The sequence below is a fragment of the Silene latifolia genome, chromosome Y (genome assembly GCF_048544455.1).
Source record: "Silene latifolia isolate original U9 population chromosome Y, ASM4854445v1, whole genome shotgun sequence".
Taxonomy (NCBI): Eukaryota; Viridiplantae; Streptophyta; class Magnoliopsida; order Caryophyllales; family Caryophyllaceae; genus Silene; species Silene latifolia.
Genome location: NC_133538.1, coordinates 158,198,689 through 158,215,468, shown reverse-complemented (window position 1 = coordinate 158,215,468; position 16,780 = coordinate 158,198,689). Strand labels below are relative to the sequence as shown.

At 36.6% G+C, this 16,780-nt stretch overlaps 1 non-coding gene across 1 annotated transcript; it reads left to right on the top strand.

Moving 5' to 3' along the window:
* The first annotated feature begins 626 nt into the window (after positions 1–626).
* LOC141636973 (small nucleolar RNA R71) lies at positions 627–733 on the top strand. Its single transcript, XR_012541538.1, has one exon. It is a non-coding gene; the product is annotated as a small nucleolar RNA R71 (small nucleolar RNA).
* Positions 734–16,780: the final 16,047 nt, after the last annotated feature.

Sequence of the window (16,780 nt, the reverse complement as noted above, 5' to 3'; positions counted from 1 at the left end):
CATTTTGGTGATTGTATGGATTTTGATTTTGGTAACCTTGGTTTTGATTGTAAAAGGGTCTTTGATTTTGGTTCCTCATGGGTGGTGGAGTGTATGTTGTTTGAGGGTTTTGAACATTTTGGCTTTTGTATGAGAGATTTGGATGGAACTTGGTGTTTTCATTGTAAAAATTTGAATAAGGGGTACCACTTTTGTAAGCTTGGAAAGCATTAACTTGTTCGGTTGTTCCCCTACACTCACTTGGGTCATGTCCCAAAGTTCCACAATTCTCACATATCCCACTTGGGATTGATGAGGATGCCGTCATGGCATTGACATGATGCTTTGATGTTTTTGAGTTTTCCTCAAGTCTAGCCATAGCTTGTTCAAACTTCAAGTTGATTGTGTCAATGTGAGCACTAAGTTGAGCACCCAATTGAGTAACGGAGTCCACTTCATGCTTTCCTCCTCTAGTAGCCTTGCGAGGTCTACTATATTGTGAATTATGGACCGCCATTTCCTCAATCTTGTTCCATGTTTGATTGTCATCAACTTCGGTGAACATTCCATTTGATCCCATATTGAGAATGTTCCTAGAATCTTCATATAAACCATTCCAAAATTGTTGCACTAAAAACCATTCGCTAAGTCCATGGTGAGGACATGAGCGACAAATACCTTTGAACCGCTCCCAAGCTTCATACAAAGATTCTTCATCCCTTTGCTTAAAACCCGTAATTTGAGCTCTTAGCATGTTAGTCTTTTCGGTGGGTAGAATTTTTTGTAGAAAGCTAGAGCTAACTTCTTCCAAGAATCTATTCCAAGGGTGGCCTTATCAAGGCCCTTCAACCATTGCTGTGCGGTGCCGATTAACGAAAAAGGAAATAAGACCCATCTTATTTGGTCTTGAGTCACGCCCGTTTGAGAGATAGCATCACAATAATCGCAAAAGGTTTCCATATGAGAATGAGGGTCCTCACTAGGCATTCCCCGATTCGCTCCTCTCAACTAGTTGGATGAAGGCGGACTTGGCAATAAAATTACCGGTGAGATGTTGCGGTGTAGGAGTACCATTTGGTAGATTCTCCTCGGTGGGTATAGAGTGTGACGAGAATTTAGGCATTGTAGGTGGATTTTGTGGGATATTGTGTAATGGGTTTTCTTCTCCTTCTATTGCGAAAGGATTGACAAACTCACTAGTGGGTTGAACAACTTCACCAACACCTCTCAAATTCCTCCTAACAAGTCTCCTATTATTCGTCAAGGTTCTTTCGATTTCACGGTCAAAAGGTAACAAATCACCTTGTGACCTTCTAGACATGCAAAATATCAAACAACTCGAAAACAATTAGAACAAGCCTTGAGGAGTTTTACTTCCCCAAGGTGAAAAAGACACAACTAATAACAATAAAAGAAATCTTGAATCAATTAAACACCGTCCCCGGCAACGGCGCCATTTTTGATCGAGGCCATTTCGTGTTCACAATTAAGTATATGTGGTCGTTGGTCAATGGTCGATACAAAACACAATTTATACTTCACAAACAACTCTACAATTAGTAAAGAGGCAAGTAAAGGTCGGATCCCAAGGGACGGGTATTGAAATGAGAATTCTATTGTAACTAGTAGTGTCTAGGGGTGTCACAAATTGAGTTGGTGTAGAAGGTCACTAAACTAAAATAGCAATGAAAATAAACTAGCAAGATGAATAGAATAAGGGGTGTAAACAATTGATTAAAGGCACTAGGGTGTTATGGGTTCATAGGGAAATCATGGGATATGATCATACAAACATGTTCTCAAATTATAAGCAAGCAATTATTGTTGTGATGGATTGAGTTGGGTTATATCTTACAATCCTAGGAAAGTTTGGGTCCCGGAGCCGAATCGATTAGATTGTACAACACCTACAAGTCGACTTAATCTTTCCTACTCAACACATGCATGGTCTAACAAGACTCGAGTTGGGTTATGTCTTACAAGTCAAGTTGAAAAGATAGAAGATGATAGTAAATGCAAGGATTCATAGGCTTAGCATTTCATCAAATATAACATGTGCATGTATTAAGATCAAAACAAGCAAGCAAATAAGATATGAAAGCATATTGATTTAAGCATGAATCATTCCTCATGTTGGTTTCCCCTAATCACCCATTAAACCCTAGCTAAGAGACTACTCACTCATTATCATGTTGATCATGCTAGAAAGGTTGTCAATCATACTAACATAATGAAACATGATGAATAAATGAAAGTAATTAACAATAATTAAAAAGGGATTAAGAGATTATACCTACTAATGATTCCAATAATAAAGCAAGAATAATAGAAGTACTTGAATCCTAGATTGAGAGGTTGTCAATCTCCCAATAATAACCCAAATAATCTTCAATTACCCAAAATAAAGGAAGAACAAGAGAGAGATTAAAGAACTAAAACTTGGATTAAAACTTGATTAATACTTGATTACAATATTGAAGAGAGATTTGATTGATATTAACTACACTAATTATTGATAAGAAGAACATGCTCCTCTAATTAGCTTAATGGGGTATTTATAGTGAAAATTAGGGAGGATGCATTAGGGTTAACTAAGGGCTAAACTAGTAATTACACTTTTTAAGTTGAGCAAGGAGGACCCGGTATTTTCTGAGAGAAGGGCTTCTCTTTTCGTAGCTTGAAGAATGAAACCGTGTTGTCATCGAAATCCGTGCGGATTAGAGTCGGGACGGCCGGAATGGGCTGGGCAATCCGAGCGGATTCGGAGAGGGACGCTCGGATTGTTGAGAGGAATCCGAGCGGATTCCAAGGAGGGACGCTCGGATTGTTGAGGCGGGACGGACGGATTGTCTGCAATCCGTTCGGATTGTTGGTCAACGTCAATTCTTCTTCTTTTCTTCCCTTTTCTTCATAAATTCCTTGGGGATTTCCTTGGGGACGCAAGGATCCTTTCTCAACATTGCTCTTCTACTATAATATGTACAAAGGCCTTCTAGTCTTGTCTCTTCTTGATGCTTGGTCATTGAATACAATCAATTTAGCCTCGTTTTGCCATGAAAATGCAAGATTCTTACTCCTTTCCTACCAAGGGATCAAAATCTCAAAGAATATGCAAAACAAAGAACTAAAGATAAGAAATGACCCAATAGGCACTAAAAAGCATGGAAACAATGGTAATTCGGGGGCTAAATATGCGCCAATTATGGTCACATCACCTACAACTTTCAATCAATTTACTTTTACCAACTGCACTACTTTGCTTTTGTGAATATAACAAAAGTTCTCAAACTACTGCTAACATGGTTACGTCCCCGTAACCTTCATTATTATAACAAAAGTTCTCAAACTACTGCTAACAACTGAAAGAGGATAAAAGATTCACAACTCACGTTCAAGTTAACTAATCCCTACTAAAGACAATCAATATACAAGCTCTCTCAAGGAAGCTACAGTTACTGCTGCTACAACACATCGCCACGGATCGGAGCAAAAGCCACGTTGAATAACTTAAGACATTTCAGTATTAATCTAAACACTCTTCATATCAATCAATACATGCAATAACATTCACAGGACCTGCTTGTCAATCTAATTTATACATTACTACTCAGGTTACAAAGATGAAGATGCTTAGGTGCTCACATATGGTTCATGTCAAATAGCATATTTTCCAAGAAATATTGGTCGAATGACGAATGACGAATGCACATTGATTGGCAAATTTTACAAGCTTATTGGTCGAGTCAGTCAAGCGAGTAAACAGCGATATTGGAAAGTTGACATACAATACTATCATACATAAAATTTCATTCTTGGTGTTAAATATATTTAAACTGCACCCAACACCATGACATAAAAGATTAAATGTATTTAACTACACCAATTTTACAAATATTCATTACATATCATGCTAATATCAACATACCATGTTAACACACAACTCACTTAAATCACCACATTACATTTCCCGTTTTGACATTCGTAACTAACCACAACCCACTAATTCACTACATGAACGAACAACATGACTAAATTAACCCACTATTTGTGACTCCGTTCTAGCTTCATTCCCCAGACTAGCAAATATCATGAAACCATACAACAGACATTTTTGGAAATCTCATTCGAATTTATACTCACACGACAAAATTTAACTTCATTTTCAAAACTTTTACTTTCATCTTGGACGGTGAATAACTTTCTTAACATAAATCTTATAACAGAGCCGTCCATAGAATCCATTTGACTCAAAATCAGATAAACTTAACTCAATTCCTTCAAACAATACAAGCTTAGGTGTCGACTCATATTTCGTAATTTACAGGTTCATCTTATTCATTTCAGTCCTATCTTTACTAATGAACGACTATTACCTCAACATCAGGATTTTAGTTGCACTTCTTTACTCTATATTCACGGCTAACACGACTACAGCATTTAATCGGAGACCTTTTAGATAGTACACATTCCCTGGTGACGTCTCATCAAAGCATACGATTCGTACCATGATGTAAAGCAAGTAACTACAAATTAACTGTGTTCAATCAAAATTTTACCTCTTTATTACAGATCTATTTATCACGGGTTGCATGGTCACACAAAAGTATAAGTACCAACTCAATCACATGTTAAATTTTAAAATGATTTATCACGTCATAAGAACTAGACAAGAGTCTAACCATATAGTCAATATAAGAAGATTATTAGTTTAGATCGGAGGCACATTATAAAATTCCTAGTTAAACTCCTTACGGAACCATCGTTGTCGTCATGAGTAATTAACTTAATAATGTAGAAGTCAAACAACCGAAATTACAATTGAGTATTAATGGTTATATGATTCACAATAACAACAAAATTACTTCCATATCACACATATGTTTAACATTTTAGCAACCATACCATTCAATTGTATCCATCAACTCAATATAATTCATTTTCAAAGAAAATAAAAGATATCGCATAAACAACTTAAACATGTACATATACCATCATATAACTTGTAAAACATTATCTATGACAAAAGATTAGCAAGGTGAACAAGTTCTCTGGTTTGCACGGTTTGAACAAATAGGCAACTCGCGGCTCAATTAAACGTAACTATAACGACTATCATTTAAACATACGCATAACATGTGAATCATCAAAGGGTTATCTCATTATAATTCATAGCGACGGTTCGAGAATATATTTCAAATATCGTAACTATATCGTAACTATATCAAACTATATTTCAAATATCGTGACAATTGCAACAATCACCTTAGCATTTCATGACAATACAACTATGAACATATCCAATAAGGAGCAACAACACTATTTTATTATCATATCATAAGTTTAGGTTCAACTGAAATAAATTAATGCAATGAAAGTAATAAGTATAACTATAGGCACACAGACTCACATAAAAGACATTAGAACTCAGATGACATCCTACATGTGTGAACATTTAGACATACTCATTACTACCATCCATGTGTAAACATTTGAACATAATTATTATAAATATTCATGCGAGTATATTAGAACAATCAAGTTAACATTTAACGGCACCAACTTTACCAAGATATGACAATATAGTTTTATATTTATATATATCCGACCACTATACAAATATGATGAACACACCAGAGATATTATAACATGCCAAGCATAAAATATGCAAACAAATGGACTCGTATAAAATATTTCACCCTCGATTAAGAATCAAATTAAGCTATTCAATTTCACTAATACTATCATGCCAACAATGTTATAAACTAAACTTTAATTTTTTTTTTATCACTAGTTAAGATACATAACCAATAAATATGTGTGCTACTATCATCATATAAGGACACTATAATTTCACATTAATAAGGCTCATGAAATAATCGAACAACTACATGAAAACTCAACATAGCATTCACATTTTAAAAGTTATGATTCACGTTGTAACTTCCAAAAAAATCACGAATAAATAACCGTTCAACGAAAACTTGAGTTATATTACTTTTTATAACATACAGAGAGTTAATAATTCGTGAGAAAAAGAATGAGGTCCAAAGCTCAAGAATTCAGTTTTTAAAGGATTTTACAACTCAGTTGGTCCAAACAAGTATGTGACAGCAATTGGTCCGAAACTTGGGTCAGTTTGCAAAACTTACCATTTAATATAGAGACATCAAGAATTTTCGTGGCTTATCAATTTGAAAACATATGCGAATCTTCTGATCGATGGAGTTGGAATTATGCAAAAATTATTAATACAATTTAAATGAGGATTTTTACAAAATCGTTGGTCGAAACATCACTGCACATGAACTTCCTGACCACAGCCCACTAAAATATTTATTACTCCTAATCCATATATCCTATAAGCATGAAACCAACGCCATATGAACACTAACTCACGAGGCTATCTCTCATAAAATTTTCATCCATAGGCAATAAACAGAAAAGAAATGGCAGTAAGGTCAATTAAAGAGTAAAATCAAACAAAACGAGTTTCAGCACTAGGTCATTCTTTACTATGTTACAAGCTCTTATGAACATACTATGTATACTAACCCATCCCAACTTAAATCTCACACTTTGTACTTACGTAAACATCTATCCCATAGAATCCCTTCGCATCTCGATCTACTCCTTACATCTAAATCACGATTGCTATGACTAGAAACAAGCAATTCAATAGTGTTTCTTATTACTATCACAATACTATACTAGCATGGCTTCGGGATCACATAACCGCATATCACTAGACATAATAGCACTATCAACACGTCATTCACATCCATCCAGATAAATATCATCAATTCGCAATTATTTTCACGCTCACGATTACCACAATCCAACACTTCATTGATTATCAATCTGAACACGAAAATTTATTTCTCATCTCCACAACATCATATGATCACGTCATCATTCATACAAAATACTTACCGTGACGTTGTCCTGCAGAATGGTTAGAATATATGGGTCTCAAGGTATACATCAACTCGATTATATCCAAGGTTTTCCTTCTAACTACCCCATTCACTCAATTTTCTCTCGGGTTACCTAACTCAAAACTGAGAGGGCAAAAGAGCACGTATTAAGGGCGCCTTCTTAACCGCACTGTGAGCTCCTAACAGTTTATTCCCAGGGGTTCATTTTATTTAGACACATCCTACGTTCATTGGGTTCATTGGTTTAGGCCTGAGGATCGTTCGCTCTGATACCACTTTGTAACACCCCGATTTATGAAGGAGCCTTTAGCAAGACATTCCCTAATAAACCGGACTGTTACCATCTCGGTTTCCCGAGGTAGTGAATAACAAATTAAACTCCAAGGCAAAATATATAATTACTTTAACTTAATTATTACAAAACCTCTTTTACATCAAATTACAAGGAACTAACATAAATGAAAGTGAAAGTCTTCTAAATGATGATCTAGCTAGTAAGTCTTCTGATCCAGTGTCTCACGCCCATCAAGCTCCCGTCCTATCTCATAAACTGTCAAGCCTCGCTCCCCAATATTTGGATCGTCACGGTGTTCACGAATACACGTGGTCAACCACGAGGTTGAGTAGGGAATACAATGAAACAACAAAATATGATATGCATGCTCCTCCGTCACCTCCATCTCCATCTCAACTCATATCTCATAACCCGGAACACCCAGCCATACCGATCCCCGGTAGACTATATATCGACCGTAGCCGATCGCACTCCTTGTTGAGGACACCAGGGCAAGTCTGCAGAACCCGCCTGGGCCTTATCTCAACATCATCTTCACCACACCACATCACCACAACATCCTCCATCTCCAATGCATATGAATGCTCAAAAGAAATTAATGCAACACAATATATATATATATATATATCTTTGAACTGATCAATCATAAAATCATGTCGGTTACCGAATGTTGTGATAACATACTCAATACGATCAATTCAGTCAATCACCTTCCAGTATATGAATCATAACGTAAATCAACAGCCACGAAGCAAGTCAACGTTCACAGTTTGGTCATACGAAACACAAATAAGTCAACACAATTCAACATCAACGATAATAAGTCAAGTGTATTTCCCTACCTTTTCGCAATCCAAGCACACACAAGCAATCACTTATGATCCTTCACTTATCCATCACCTACATGACATAATTATGTATAATTACCATCTACTCAGTCAATTAATCATGCACATAACCTAGACTCATCATAACTTAATAGGAATATCAATTTAAAGAACAAACACGACTTTTCCTGATTTTCCTGCTCATGGCAGACTCGGTATAAAATGAATAACTAATTCCAAAAAATTCGAATTGATGCAAGGCCAATTGAATTGGAACCCCATGAGTCTTAGCTACAATTTATATCTAACGTGTTTTTCTCAAATTCCAAACTTATCAAGGGTTTTCAGACTGATTTCCAAAAACTGACAGAAACCGTCGCATAAAAAGTATTGATTCATAAAACGAGTTTGACAAATGATTATTAAGTAAAACCAACGCCTAACTCATATAAACTCTTTAAATTAAATATATGAAAAAGACCCAGCACCAATTCAATATCTAAATTATGTTTTAGAAGTAATCTTTCAGCCTCTACTGATTTGCGGACCTTTTAGATAGACGTTCACAAATAATTTCTTCAGGAAAAACTACACGGTGAAATGCTACCAATTTTCACAGGCATAAACTAGGCTTGGAATAAACATGAGTCTATTCTTTAACTTTTTGCATCCCACGGCTTTAAGACAGGTAAAACACTCAAATAACACAGACCAACGAATCTGTAAATTGCTGTAACTATTCCATTCATTTATCTCATACAATTTATAATCAAAAACCCCCAAACCAATTCTAGGGTTACGAAAATTATCCCAATACTACTATAATTATGCTAATAATTGAATAAAGAGGTAATATGATAGTCTACTTACGAAATAGGATGAGAATAGGCTGAGAAATCGCCTCGCAATTCCTCACGCGGCTCCCTTCACACACGGCTCCCTCTTCTCTCTTTTCTCTCTTTTCTCATGGTTAAAATGAATATGGTGATAGGGAGATTAGGGTTTGGTTAGATGGGTTATACATATAGGATAGGTGCTATTAAGACGATACGGGCCTAGCCTAGTTAGATTAATTAAAATCCGAGTCACATAATTACCCGAGTCACAAATACACTACACGACCCAGCTGGTAACTCGGCCTAATATAATATCATATTAAAATACCGGGTATTACACGCCATTTTGGCAAGCCCCAACTTGCCTTGAAAGAAGGCATCTTACCTCATGGATGTCTTGTTGTGAGTTGAAGGGGCAGAGTGAGACCCGCTAATTGTCTCACATCGGTTATATTATCAAGATAGTTTAAATAAAGGTCTAGTTCTAGTCACCTCTTTACTCGGGATGAGTAAAGGTTCGGTTTGGGGATGTTTGATGTGACTCTTAATTGTGCACATTATGTCCCCTAATTGAACCTATTTTGCATACTAATTTAGCATTTCATGGCCATTTTATTCGTCAATTCCTTCCTATTTTGCTTTCCTAGTGCATTTTATGTATCTTATAGGAAAGTAGATAATGAGGCGGAATTCCCGTCTCCCGTGCATATTTGGAATACTGACGACGATCTTGGAGAGACTAGTATGAAGAGGAGGCAAGAATGATGACCAAGGATGTAGGAGTAATGAGTATATCGAAGGATCATAGGCTTAAAAGCAAGGATGACGAGAAGAAAGCCATTAGAAGAAGAAATTGTTCGGAACCAAACCAAGAGTTGCTTGTTTGGTTCTAAAAGTATGTTAAATGAAACGACATAGAAAAATCAAGTGGTCTAGGCTTTTGAATCACTCCAATAGGAGTACGGAATGACGTCCGTTTTACAATCCGAGCTCAAATAGACAAGCTGTCCCAGGATCCGCGCGTCCTGAACTTAATCCGCGCGTCCCGAGCTAATTTGCCATTTCAGAAAGTACTGTCTGAGGATCCACGCATCCCGAGCTCAGGATGAGCATCCCAAACCTAGGATCCGCGCATTTTCCTCAGGACTTGCAAAGCTTTACTCAACACTTAGCATTGTTATTTACAAATCTACCCTTGCTTAACCTAATGATGTACCACTATATATACTCCATTTGTAATAACCAAAAGACCAAGTCCTCTTAGATTAGAATTAAACTTCCCTTAGATTAAATCAATCTTTCTTAGATTAGATTAGGAGTAGATTAGAATAGATTATCCTTTAATCTTTCCACAAAATTACACATTAATCTTTCCTCAATTATTATTCAAGTTTATTATTGGGTAATTGAAGATTATTGGGTTATTATTGGAGAATTTACAACTCTTCATCAATCAATCAAGTTTTCTTCTATTATTCTTTCCTTTTTAATTGTTCATCTTAAGTTTGGTATAATTCCTTTACTCTTTACTTTTTATTACTTATTTCTTCACTCTTTTATCATGTTTATAGTTGTTGTGATGATTGACACCATTGATGACATGTTTTCCATTATAATAAGTGAGTAGTAACTTAACTAGGATTAGTGAGGGATTAGGGGAGTTAATCATGGGATAGATTTATGCTTAATGAGTTCATATGAATGCTTGGTTATTGTTCTTCAACTTATGCACATGCATGTCATGTTTGATGAAATGCTAGACTATGAAACCTTGCATTTTTTGACCATCTCTTATCTTTTCAATGAGGCTTGTAAGACATAAACCAACTCCAACCTCATTAGACCATGCATAGAGTTGAGTAGGGAAAACCCATGTCGACTTGTAGGTGTTGTAAAGTCTTAACCGACTCGGCTCCGAGATGTAAGTTTCCCTAGGAATTGATTTATCATGCATGTAGTCTAATAGGATGAATTTATTCGACTTGTAGGTGTTGTAAAGTCACAAATGACTCGGCTCCGGGACCCAAATCTTCTTATGAACTATATGACATGAACTAACTTAAAATCCAACAATAATAAATTGCTTGCATCTATATAACTCATTTATTCCATCTTACCATGATTCCCTTATGATCCCATGACATCCTAGTATCTTTATTAATTGTTTACATCTCTTAATTTATTGCTTGTTTTATTCCATTGCCTTATTTAGTTTAGAATCATTAACCCAAACCAATTGTGACAACCCTAAGTGCAACTACGATTAGATTGAACAATTTGAGTACCCCCGTCCCATGGATCGAACCCGACTTGCTTGCTATGCTAATAGTTGGGTGTAACTTGTTTGATGGCGGACAACAACCTGCTCCATCACCTAGTGATTTTAATCAATTCTTTACAACCCCTTTATTTTCTTTACTTAATTTATATTCATCTTGTTGATTAGTTTAGACCACATCTCATCTCAACCCAATTTGTGACACCCTAAGACATAGCTTTTTGCAATTGAAAATCCTACATCAAAACTCGTCCCTTGGCATCCGACCTTTACTTACCTCTTTGCTAAGAGTAGTTTGTGAAGTTATAAATATTGTTTTGGTTGGTAGCTTTTGACGACAAGTTTGAACCTGACCAAAAATGGCGCCGTTGTCGGGGACGGTGTTCAATTGATTTGATTTTCGCTAATTGTTTTTAGTTGTGTCTTTCTTTACCTTAAGGGAGAGTACTTCCTCAAGGTAATTTTCACCATTTTATCTTATTGTACTTTGCAAGATGGATCTTATAGATTGTTGTGTAGAGGACCATGTAAGCACTACTCTCATCAAAGACCCTTTGTAAGCATTGGAAGCCTTAGAAGCAAGTGAGGCCAAAAACAAGCATTGGGCATTGGAAGTAGATCTCCTTGAAGCCGCTCTCTTTTACAAAGAGTTCACCTATGAGCAATCCATAATGATAAATAACATTCTCAAGAAAGCATCACAATCCACTAAAGAAGAACAAGCAACTAAAGATCATACCATGCAAGTCGAGGAGCAAGACGAATATGTCGAGGAATTTGACTACATTGGGTATGAAGAGTTTGAAGAACAAGTTAAATATACCTTGAGGGTGGAATGTTTAATGGAGGTGGAAGATGTACCTAGTGAACCTTCAATGGTAGTAAGTAAGGTACAAACTCCAACTCTAAAACCCCTTCCCCCAAATTTGAAGTATGCTTACCTTGATGAGTCTAAAACCAAACCCGTGATTGTTAATGAAAAACTTGATGAGAACCAATTGGAAAGTATGCTTGATGTGTTAAAAGAAAATGAAAAAGCTATAGGCTATAATCTAGATGATCTTAAGGGAATAAGCCCCAATTTTTGCATGCATAGAATTCATCTACAAGAAGACCATGGGCCTACCATCCAAGGACAAAGGAGACTAAACCCCCACATGCAAGAAGTTGTAAAAACGGAGGTTATGAAATTACTTGATGCAGGAATCATTTATCCTATATTGGATTCTTTGTGGGTTAACCCCGTTCAAGTGGTACCTAAGAAAGGAGGTACCACGGTGGTAACAAATGATAAGAACGAGCTATTACCCACAAGGAAGATCACCGGTTGGCGTATATATCAATTATCGTAAATTGAATTCCGCAACAAGAAAGGATAATTTCCCCTACTATTCATTGACCAAATGCTTGAGAGGCTTCCTCTTACAAATTCTTTTGCTACCTTGAAGGGTACTCGGTATTTGGATTCCAAATCCCGATACACCCGGATGACCAACACTAGACTACTTTCACATGTCCCTACGGTACTTTTGCATATAGGAGAATGCCTTTCAGGCTATGTAATGCCCCCGCCAATTTTCAAAGATGCATGATGAGTATCTTTTCCGAGTATTTAGAAACCATAATGGAAGTTTTTATGGATGATTTTAGCGTTTATGGAAAAGACTTTGATTCTTGTTTGCATGACCTTTCTCTTGTGTTGCAAAAGTGTGAAGATGTTAGCCTTGTCTTGAATTGGGAGAAGTGTCATTTTATGGTCAATGAAGGTATTGTCTTGGGTCATTTAATCTCATAATTGAAAAGGCCAAAGTTGAGGTGATAGAGAAACTCCCACCTCGCGTGAATGTTAGAGGGGTGCGGAGCTTTCTCGTGGGGTGCGGAGCTTTCTCGGTCATGCGGGGTTCTATCGCCGTTTTATAAAAGATTTTTCCAAAATCGCGAAACCCCTAACTCAACTTTTGCTTAAGGATGCCCAATTCCAATTCACTAATGAGTGTGTTGAAGATTTTGATATAATCAAAGAGGCACTAATCTCAGCACCAATCATCCAACCACCAAATTGGGAACTACAATTTGAGATCATGTGCGATGCAAGTAACTACGTCGTTGGAGCGGTTCTTGGCCAACGGGTAGGAAAGGCTTTGCATCCTATATATTACATAAGCAAGACTCTTGATGCCACCCAAGTAAACTATGACACCACGGAAAAGGAACTTCTTGCCAATGTCTATGCATTAGACAAATTCCGTTCCTATTTGCTTGGATCAAAAGTGATTGTTTTCTCGGACCATCGTGCTCTTAGACATCTCTTGATAAAAAAATAAGCAAAACCAAGATTGTTGAGGTGGATTTTGCTACTCCAAGAATTTGATTTCGAGATAAGGGATAAGAAGGGAGCCGAGAATGTAGTAGCGGATCGCTTATCAAGAATTCGATTTCATGATGATGAGGGAGAGACACCAATCAATGACTCTTTCCCCGATGACATTTTGATGACCATCCATTCACAACTCGAGAAACAAGATGGGGGGTTTGAGTTGAATAAGCTAAACTAACTAAAGCAGGAAGAGATATAAGAGACTAACTATAAAGAGAAGGAACTAGGATTGTCGGTTAATAAATGTATGTCAGATGGTCACAGTTTAGGTCACAGATCAGTCGTGTGTACCAGTCTAAGGGGCAACAAATGTCTCATTCCGGTCTCAATTCACCCTAAAACACTATTAGCTTAGCTTCCGCCCTTACTAAAACAACCTAATGTTCACTGCAGGTCTCACCCCTTCCAACCTTCCGGTCTAGGTCAAGGCTTACCAAATCAATTAGCTAAATGCATCGACTCAAGCAACTAATTGCAATTATATGCAGTGATTAACAACAAAGACATGATAGCAAAAAAAGACCTGTAAACCTAATTAGGAACTAACAACAGTTCATTGAATCCCCTAAATCCTAGCGGGAGAATTAGCTAAACATAAATAGAAATAGAGCAAGAAAAAGAGACGAAGAAGAAACAAACATAATAAAGAAACGAGCAAGAGAGAAATAGCATAAAAGAGAGAGAAAATTACAAGGATTAAGGTTCGAAAAAGAGTAGAAAAACATCCCGTAGTATCAAAAGGTAAAAAGAACTCCCTAAACCTAATGACGTCTTTCCTATTTATAGGAAAGATAAATATTATCCTAATACATTATTAAAACCTTGCGGCAGATAGAAAGTACTCGATCTAGTGGTTTAAAACTCCTCTATCGAGTAAATTATAACAAAGCCTCTCGATCGAGTAGAAAACCTACTCGATCGAACACTATCAAAAAGAGGCTATTCGATCGAGGACTTAAACTACTTGATCGAACACTATAGTACTCGATCGAGTGGTTTCCAGCGCATAATTCCCGCTTCGCGCACTTAACTTCAAACGGCCGCCATTTCTTGGTTATTTTGGCAAACAACGCGTTTCAAGTGGCGTTGGAAAGCTAAGAGGACAAGCTTTCATATACCATTAGAATCACCTGAAAATAAGTTGTATAACTCGAGATATATCTCTTCAAAATAGGCACTAGTAATTTGAAGTTCTTCCTTTACTCGCCTAGCTATCTTACTTCTTTGCGCATCACAATTAGTAGTTTCCAAGCTCCGACTCAACTCACCTCCTAAATGAATGCATAGGGACATGTTTTAAACTTGATTATGCTCCTTTCCGGTTTATACATGCAAATAATACAAGACAAACCAAAGTAGCCTATTCGGGGGACAATTGTAGCTAAACACTACACAAAATGCATAGAAATGCGTGCAAATGAAGTACGAAATACCTATATAAAATGCACACATCAAATATCCCCAAACCAAAACTTTTCTTGTCCCCAAGCAAACTATATGCAAATCTAATAGAATAGAAAAGAACACTCAGAGCTAGCTACAAATTGTCCACTTAAACCGATTTAATGCAAGCACTAATACTTATAGCAAAACAGTCAAATGCAACGAGTTGTAAGATGTTTATAATAAAGCTGAACTGTCGACCCTGCAAGACCTTTGATAATGGACTCTCACGGGTCACTCTTCTCTCATGAAGAAAAGGGTAAGCATATGAATTTTAAGAGAATAAGGAAATATTGTCGCTCACCTAAACTACGACCCACATAAACATGCATGCAGCTAATATGATAGACAATTCTAACTACCGTACATACATTCCAACCAAACAAGGTCTCGTCATAGTTGAGGGCTTACAAAAGTATGGTAAAATGAGGCAATGGGTAAGAAGAAGCAAAACATTTATGGGATTGTGAGGCAATAGTCAATCTAGCTATCTAAAGGAACCATACTGAACAATATCCGATTCTTAACCAACTATAAATTAATCATAAGTGCCCTTCATTTGGCACAAAAAATCACTAATCAAAACAACAACAACTCCTCATAAGATCAAAATAAAACGTAGGAGCGGAAACCGTCAACAATCAAACTTTTTCTTTCTTTTTTTTTTCATTCTTTTCTTCACGCGGTTTCTTTTTTTTTTTTCATTTTCAACTTCTTTTTTTTCGAATTCTTTTTTTTTTCAATTTTTTTTTTCAATTTCCTCATCCTCCTTCTATCTTTCTACCAACTACAAATCAATATAATACAACCAAACTCGGATCAATAGATAAAATACCGCAAAACCATACACTAAACTAGCTTGACGAGGCACGCTAAATTTGGATGTAGTTAAGGGTCAACATGCAAATTTGTCTAATGTGGAGTTAAATGGGTAAAAATGAAAGAAAAGGAAATGTAAGCACCTCCCTGCATGTGACACCAACCACTTACCCGAATGTATGCAGGCAAAAAGCAATTGAATTTAATATACGTGCAAATTAATGATACATGTTATGCAAGGAGTAACTACTCACAATCCTACATGAAACTGGTCATAAATGACACCAGTTTATAATGCTCTTAGAAATTATAAGTAGTTTGCCAAAATTTCAGGTCAAGTCTATTTGTTCAGCTAAATTTAAACATTAACTCGTAGATATGCAGAAGACAAAGCTGAAGATATTAATTTATGCAAGGCTTAAGTAAAAGGACAAGTTATAGTGCAATTTCATCATTGAAATCCACCGTTCTGACTCAACCTATATGCTAAAGTAAACGTGAAATTTTTTTTCAATATTTGTGAGATTTTTGAATTTTATAAAAAATGAACAACAATGCATACATAAATTAAATGTGACAACATAAATGCAATAAAAACAACATGCAGACACAGATATGGATGCAGTACCTCCCCAAACCAAACCGTACAATGCCCTCATTGTACTCAAAAATAGGGAAAGGAAATGCAAACTAAAAATGAGAGAGCGGCTGTGGGAAACTCACAAGAACACGCGAAGAAGGGACCTCCCCAAACCAGCCAGCAACAAGGAAGGCCGCAAACAGTTGCATAACAGCGTCAATAGAGACGAATCTACTCGATCGAGAGGGTAAAGTACTCGATCGAGTAGAATGGGCTACAAAAAATGTTCGAACGAAGGAAGTAAAGCGCTCGATCGAGAAGACCAATTATTAAACACACAACAAAAACTGAAATGTTCGAAAACAACTAAAAGCTTAAAATCCGGGTTGCCTCCCGGTCAGCGCTAGTTTC